We start from the raw sequence: 8,719 nt of genomic DNA, 5'->3' as shown, positions 1-8,719 counted from the left end.
TATACTGCAATATTAAGTTCTATAAATGATAATAGTTATTCCTCACTTTAAAAAGGTATATTCAGGGACTCCCTGAAATTCAGCTGATTCAGCCAACAAGTATATTAGACTGGATCATATGAAACTGCCAATACTGAGCAGAGTTTTTTAACCTTCAAACATAGCAATTTTATATGATTCAATATGACATATAATAATATCAGTCCCGCAATGGTTTTTAGAGTATTAAAAGAGTCGATATTAGTTGATTGTGAATCAAACCAAGACATACAGTGGTAAATAAACAGAGAAATACAGAAATCCATGATATTCATACAGAACAATCTCTAAATCAAGGCACAACAGTATTTTTCAGGAAACATCTGCTCTTTTTTAATAGCTTTGATCAAATTCCAAATTTTAAAAAATAAGATCACAAAAATTAGAGTTACGACAATGGTTGGAGGTGGTGAGGAGAGGGAAAAAGGATAAAAGAGAGAAAAGAAAATTTTCTTCAGAAAGAGAACAAAAAGTAGCACAAAAGAGATTAAAAATGAATTCAAGGTCTGTTATTCTGAAATATTCCTGTGGAGGAAAAATGAATCTATTGTGTTTTGTTTTGTTTTAATTCTCTAAAGCAATCAGAGAAATTAACACAAAGACTAAAATGTTTTCTTTTGAAGCTGGATAAAAGGTGAGTCATCCTTCGAGACAAGTTTCCTAAAAAGAGAATTTGAAAGGAATGAAGTGATAAAAATACAGAGTGAGCACAAGTTTTTATTAAATTTTTGTTAATTATAAGAGAAGACTGTTTAGTAGTGAGACAGTTGGCCATTGTGTTGTTATACTCACTTTGTGATGAATATAAACAATATCTTTCTTTAAAAAGCAGTAAAAAGTAAACACTGTAATTCTTAGATTAGAGGTTCCAAAACCAAATTAATCATCAGAATTACTAGGGATGCTTTCTTAAAATAAAAAATAAAGCACAGAGACCCCACCCAACTGACAAACTTAGAATCTGGGCTTGAGGTTCAAGAATATGGTTAAGAAGCTCCACAATTCATTTTTATCACTTAAGTTTGAAAAATCTCAGTTAAAACTAGTGTTCTTTTTTATTTATTTAAATTAATTGTGTTTCCACACATGAGAGTCCAAGTCTTTTTTCAGATTCTTATGCCTAGTTGCTCTTTAGTGTTCAACAAGTGACACTTTGTCTTCTCTGTGCTCCGAGGTTCTGTCTGACATTAGGTTAGTAACTATTAATCTTCTAGGTTGCCATAACAAAATACAACAGTCTGAGTGGCTTAAACAGAAATTTATTTTCTAACAGCTCTGGAGGCAGGAAGTCAGGTCAGTGTGGCAGCATGGTTGGTTTCTGGTGAGAGGTCTCTTCCTGCTGGTAGATAGCCAGTTTCTCACTATATCCTCACATGACCCTTTCTCTGTGCAGGTGGAGAGAGAGGGAGAGAGCCTGAGCTCTTTGGTGTCTTTTTTTCTATAAGAACACTAATCCTATGGGATCTCATCTCACCCTTCTGATCTCATATAAACTTAATTACTTCCCTAGAGGCCCCATCTACTAATACAACCACACTGGGCGTTAACACTTCAACATATGAACTTGTAGGGAGATACAAATATTCAGGCCATAATAATAACCAATTACTTTACTCAAAAGAATCAAACTTAGCTGGTTTCAAGATGTGTTTAAGAGTATCACCTATGATGAAGGAAAAAATCTTAAATGAAATGGGCTGTGTTTACATCTTTTTTCTAAAATGCACAGATATCCAGAACATTGTATAATGCCTAAAACATTCAATAAGTTGTTGTGTGTTACATAATTTTATTCTCTTTAAGGGACCAAGGAGAATACTTACGATGTCCTCCCTTAAACATTGGCTTTGTTCTCTGGCTTCATCTGCTGCAGAACCCTAAACATCTTTCAAAGGCAGGAGCTGGGAGGAGTTATTGTGTTCCTGATGGAAGAATCTGAAGAAAGGGTGTGTGGAGAGGTATATGCTTCTGGAGCAGTCGCCAATTTACAAAGACAAGTTTTTTACAAGTAGTTTACAAAGACAAGTTATTGATTTTTTTCTCTTGGAGAAAGAAAAGCTATAGTAAAAAAAAAAATCAGGAACATTCATGCTATGCTCCTGATTAATTCCAAATCAGACTGAATAAGAAAGATTGGATCTTGGTTAGTTAGTTGAGGCAAAGACAAAAAAATCCTAACTTTAGTCCTAGCAATTTCTAGGATTAATTTAAGGAAAATAATCAGACATGAGATCAAAGATATAGGTCAAGTATGTTCATCAAAGAGCTATCTCCTCCATCATTTCATTTTCCTTTCTCAGCTTCTTTCTGAGTTTTGTCAGTTCTCAGAGTTGGGTTTTTTGCCCTCTCCTCTTGACTTATGGGTTTTAAAAATAGAAAAATCAAAATCAAAATATCTAAAGTACCAATAAAGGGAGAATAATGAGATAAATAATAGTATATTCAGACCATGGGACACATTACAGTCAATAAAAGTGGGAATTACAAGAAATTTTAATGACATAAAAATATTCCCTATATAATAGTAGTGAAAACAGCAAATACAGAACTGTACTTAGTATTGTGGTAATTTTACCTAAATATAAATAGATAAATAAACAACATTCTAGTAAGTAGATTAAATATATACTCATACAAAAAAGATCAGAATGAAATATAATTTTTAACTTTACCTGTTCTAATTTCTGGATGGTGAACTTAAGAGTCATTTTTATTTTTCTCCTTTTGTTTTTTTTTAATTTTTATTCTAATTATTTGGTAATAAATTTTATTACATTTATGATCAGGACAAAAATGTTTTTAAGGAATAAAAATGAAACAGAACATAAATGAAAGAGTCATAGTGTTGCTTCTTCCAAAACTTGGGTAGATGGGATGAATTTTAAACCTACATGCATCTATTGACTTTTCTCTATGGTAAATTAACATCTAACACTCATAAATCTGAACTTCCTACATTCTAAATTCTTCATCATTCTTGAAGATTTCTTCATCTTGAGACAACAGAACTGGCTTAAAGTGTTAAGAGTATAAGAACAACAGCTTTCTGTCCCCCATTTCTTTAAGATCAGCTTTGAACGTCTGCAGTCGGCAGAGCCTGCAGAAGAGATAAATGGCTCCATTAAAGAAATGACCTACTTCAAGAGAAATGTTGGGAGTGGAGATGCAGCCATGGGAGCCATTGGCTAGAGATAGTAGTTAAGAACAAAGGACAGGTACAATAAGCCAAAGAAAGCCCACAAGACAAGAGGAGAGGACAAAGAAACAAACCCTGAGAACTGCCAATGCTCAGAAGGGCTGAGAAAGAAAAATAAAATGATGGAGGAGATTGCAAAATTAATCAAGTAGGGGGCAAAACAGGCAAGAAAGGTGAAGAGGAGAAGCCAGAAATAGTTTTCTTCACGAGGGAATTGTGAGCAGATGAAAGTGAAGAGAGAAGGGCATTTCAGTTTGGGTAAGTGGTCTAAGCAAAAATAAAGCTATGAGTCCTTTTGGAGACAGAGACTTTAAAAACAGAAAGATAGGTTGGCAATCCAATTGTGAAAGATGTTGATTCCAGATTAAAAATATAAGACTTTATTCTGCAGGCTGTAAGAGCTGAAATGTTTCATTTTAGTGAGTCTTGAAAGCTTGGATTTGATGAGAGAACAAAAGGTTTCCTTAATTCCACAACTCCCTGGTATGTATTAAGAATAAAGCTGAGAGGTCTAAGAATACAATTACTATAAGTAATACTCTACAGAGATATTGAGAAATGCCTTTCTGGTTTTTATGCTGAATCCAGCCTCTCTACACCAACACCGAATTAAATATTGGAGACAGAGTTTTGGGTGAAGTAGAAAAGAATAGCTTTATTGCTTTGCCAGGCAAAGGGGGCCACAGTGGGCTAATAATGCACTCAAAACTGTGTGTCCCGGCCTGTAGGGGGTAGTGAGAAGTTTTATAGTATTGGTTCAAAGAGGGTGTGATCAGTTCGTGAGCATTCTTCTGATTGGTTGGTGGTGAGGTAATTGGGAGTCAGCATCATCTACCTTCTGGCTCCAACCTGTCTGGGGTCTACATGCTTGTGGACAGCATACAGTCCACCTCTCCACCTAGTGGGGATTTCAGTATCAGCTCAAAGATATTGTTTTATTTATCCCTTGAGGGGGAACCAGGACCCTGTCCCAAGGCTGCGCTATTGCTTCTTGACTGCTCCTCCTTTGTCTCTGCTTCCTCTCCCTTCCCTGATTAGCAACTGTTTGAACTTGCCTGTTGGAACTCAGGGAAGGTCATGGAGGCTGAATGAAGCCTATTTCCTGTAATCAAGAAACGGGGGCCACGGAAAGACTTTTGTGCCCAGGAGCCCCACCAAGTCCTGCTGGGTTTCAGTTTGGCAGGAGCTTGAGAGAGACTTTGAAGCGATGCATTCATGTAAAGATATTGCCTGAGTCCCTGCAAAAGGGAGGAGAAAGCATGATAGAAAACTAACAGAGACTCCAAATAAGTTTAGAGAGAATCTAAGAACATTTTGTCAGTTTCCTTGCATCCCCACCTCTTCCAATATGGCACAAGAAGATGGTCTCTAGGGGAAGCTACCTGCACTAGCACATCCTGGCCCACTGACTGTGTGCAGGTGTCCAAATGGAGCTCCCATGACACCAAGTGGAGTTCAGGGGTGTGAGGGGACTGGTAAATGCCAGGATGCCAGGGAGTGGGGACATCAGCTAGATGGTTGAGGCAGGGACTGCAAATGTCAGCAACGAGTGCCAGTTAAACTGTCCAGAACGAAAGAAGATGGGACTACATCTCAGCAGACCACAGCAGAAGATGCAGGAACAGGAGGAATGGAGGCATTCTCTTCCCCTGTGGTTGATGCAGACCCAAAGGACAGCAGGAGGACAAGAGGCTCTTTCCCCACCATTGTAAGGATAGCTGACTTTCCACCCAAGCCTGGTTGCAATCATGGAAAAAGGGAGCGATGAAATCCTGGAGGAAAAAAAAAGTCCTGAAAGGGAGTTTAAATTGACTAAATACTTATCACAAAGAGAACTTTTAAATTAGACTGAGTTCTTTTTAAATGGCGAAGTTGAAATTTTCCTGCTTTGGGAAGGAAAGAAGCCTTAAGAATAAGATGAGATGAGATCAGTTATAGAAAATACAACAAGTGGCAATTTCAATGGCCTTGATGTGAAATTATCATGACATGGACCAGACAAGGGTCAAAGGGAAGTATATTTTTTTTTAAAAAAGAATGGTTTTGAAGACCAAGGAAATGACACTTGGAATTAGGGAGTCCAATTTGAGAAGAATAATATTTTATACTAAATATTATACTTAGTCTCAAACAGCTCAGTCTCTTTTAGCCATGTTACCTTTCCAAAGTTCATTGTAGATTTCTTGGAAGGATGAAATTACATTATGTAAAGCATTTGGAATAATAACTATAATATAGTAAGCACTCAATAAAAATAAGCTTCCATTAATATTACAGTTATCTCTTAATCACATGTTGATGAAAGTACAATTTAGTCAAAACATTGGACTTGAAGGAAGGAAAACTGAAGCTATCTACACAAGTGTGTAGCCTGCTACCAGGCATTTAACTTCTCTGTTCCTCAGTTTCATAATGAGTAGAAAGTAGTGGAGTAAATGCCATCACCAAGGAGCTGAAATACCCGTATATATCCCTAGGGCAGTAGCCTGAGTGACAAGGCCATTAAATAAAACCAATCTTCATATTTAAGCATCATGTATATGAAACCTTCTAACTGCATCCATTTGCACATAACTGGAAGCAAATTAGAACTCTTCTGAGGAGCTTACTTTGCCAACAAAATCTCAGGCTTGGCTGCAACAGCTTTTTGAACCCCTAAATCTATGCAACAGCTTTTTTGAGCCCCTAAATCTATCTCTAGGTCCCCCAAATTATACCCATGGGAGAGGCCTCAGAAAGGTGATTCACCAAGACATCCTCCGTCCTTTAAGCCTTCCTCAGAAGAATCAGTGGAAGGAAGGAGTAAACAGGAATCCTCCCCACAACTTCCTCCCAAAACATATAGAGTAGAAGAAGCCAAAGAAAACAAACTACAGACATTTCCTAGAGAGAACCAGGAGTTGCCAGATTACCTTTCTGATGTTGTTTGGTACCTGCCCAGATGTCCTTTACCAGGCCCAGTTGTTGTGCTGTTGGCTGCTAATGGCTGACAGCTGCACCCTCCTCCAGAGACTTGCTCTTTGCCAATCAGAGCCCCCTGACTCAGAGATGTCTGGGTAGTTACCCAAAACCCTGCAGCTGAGTGGTGGCCAGCAGCTAAGGACTCACCGATACAAGTGTAAAAGCCCAACACCATTGCTTCAAGGAGGGACAACTCCCTGGTGCCATTCCTACTTGCAAACTCCCCATGGGATGAACTTGAGTCTCAAGTTAAACGCATCCCTTTGCCTAGCTTCTTCTGCCTTCCCCTCACACTTCCCTCATTTCCTTACAAGATTCTCTTGAGAATACTGTCTCAATAAATGACGTGCATAAGAATCAACATCTCAGGCTCTGCTTCTAGTGAAACATACCTGATGTATTGCCAAGGAGCTTACATCACAACTGCAGCCAGTGAGACTTTACTATAGCTGCCCTGAAGGGTTTGGCATTTGCTGAGAAAAGTAGTCAATGTGTAGTTCACATTGTTCCTTTTCTGAATTGGAATTTTAACTGTAATTATGAAAGAACCATAAAATTATTACTTTATGTTGTGTATTGAATATATCAGAGGCAGGTGACTAGTCTTTTAGCTTATAAGTCACCAGACCATGAGATGCCTTTCATGGAATACTTCCTTGGGATGATGGTAAATAGATCCTACGTATGAGAAGATATCTATTGGTGTTGGGGAGCCAGACTGATATAGAGTGAAAGATTTTGCTGTTGCCTACCCAATCCATTCTTCCGTAATTTCTTACAAACAGCCCCTGATTCTTTTTGAAGTGACAATTCCTCTGTCCATAGAGAGGTATGTTCCTTGCTTCAGAGTAGCTAGGGGTCACAACATGGCTTAGTTCTGGATAATAAGATAGAAGCAGAAGTTACAGGACAAAGCTTCTGGGTAAACTTTAGAATTTGGAGAAACATAAATGATATAAGCCTTTACCCCATCTCCTTCTTGCTCCTGGAGAAACAGTGAGAATATCCATCTTATACCAGAAGGTGACAATTATGAGATGAAAACCACATGTTAAGAGTGTGAAAAAAAATTGTGGAGTCTGTGATATCCACCTTTACTATTTAAGACACTCTATGGCAGATTTCTTCTAGATCAAATACAACTTAATTCACAAGGTGTGTCAGAAGAAAAATGTTCAAAAGATATAATAAGGCAATTTACAAAAAAAATTTCAGTGCAGATTTTCAATAATTGATACAAATTTTAAAGTCTTATTTTGGGATAAGAGATTGGCAAAAGTTAATACAGAAAAGTACACAGTATCAGAAAACCTATGACAAAGCAGCTATTCATACATCCAAGAAGACACACTGATACATTTCTGAAGGAAGTTTTAGTAAATTGTCTATATGTAAAATGTGTACATGTCTGGTCAAGAAGTCAGTCTAAATAAATGCATCTATATTTTCTCCCACCCAGCAGCTTCATAAAGGCATTGTAAAGTCAGTATTCACAAATGAATTGTGTAGGTAGAAAATTCAAAAGAATGATAAGCTACTAGAATTACTAAATTGTAGGGTCACTATTGATAAAAGCCAAAAAATGCAAAAAGTACATTAACAATAAAAAAGCCAAATTAAATTATGACATTTCATACAATGTAATAATATAACAAGGTGAATAAAACAACATATATTACAGTGTGATTGGCTCCCACAAACATAGCATCTAGTAAAAAAAGCTACATTCAGAGTACATACTCTGTGATTCCATTAAAATTAACCCAAAAGCAAGCAAAATTAATCAATGGATTTGAAATTAGGATAGAGGAGAGGGGTTCTAGTTGTGATGCTGGTAATGTTCTACATATTGATCTAGGTACAATTCCATGGATATGTTCACTTTATGAAAATCCATTGAGTTAAAAAAATCTGTGCACATTTTTGTAACTATGTCATGCGTCCTTAAAATATTGATGTTAAAAAACATAGTAGCAAAGGGATATCCAAAAGACATAATACAAAACCACCACATGATGAAATGAGGGTCATCAGAAGCTTAGGGAATTCAACAAATTTCTGCAGAAAGAAATCAAGTAGTGTCCAAGCCACATGAAGAAGTCATGTGCATCCGCTCCAGTTGACAGCTGCCCCTGAGCTTTCAGCTGACAGCCTGCATCAATTACCACCTTATGAATGATTTATTTTGAGTTTCCAGCCCAACAGAGTCTTCAGATAACTACAATCCCAGCTGAGTCTGCTGCAACTCCATTAGAATCCCCAAGTGGGACCCACCTAACAAAAAGTGTTTCCAAAAATCCCAATTTACAAAGTCATGAGTAAAATTAAAAGGTTCTTTTGAAGAACTAAGTTCTGGAGTAATTTGTTACATAATTATAGTAACTTAAAAAAGAAGAGCACCCTCAGTCCTAGTAATAGGAATCTCATATAGAGAGAAGAAAGAAAACTAGAGATGAAATTATTTTTAAAATAAAAAAAATGATATGATAACATTCCCCAGTTTTCAAAGGAAACAACAGTTGT

The sequence above is a fragment of the Monodon monoceros genome, unplaced genomic scaffold (genome assembly GCF_005190385.1).
Source record: "Monodon monoceros isolate NGI ecotype Baffin Bay Population unplaced genomic scaffold, NGI_Narwhal_1 Super_Scaffold_14, whole genome shotgun sequence".
Classification (NCBI taxonomy): domain Eukaryota; kingdom Metazoa; phylum Chordata; class Mammalia; order Artiodactyla; family Monodontidae; genus Monodon; species Monodon monoceros.
This window is presented reverse-complemented; position numbering follows the sequence as displayed.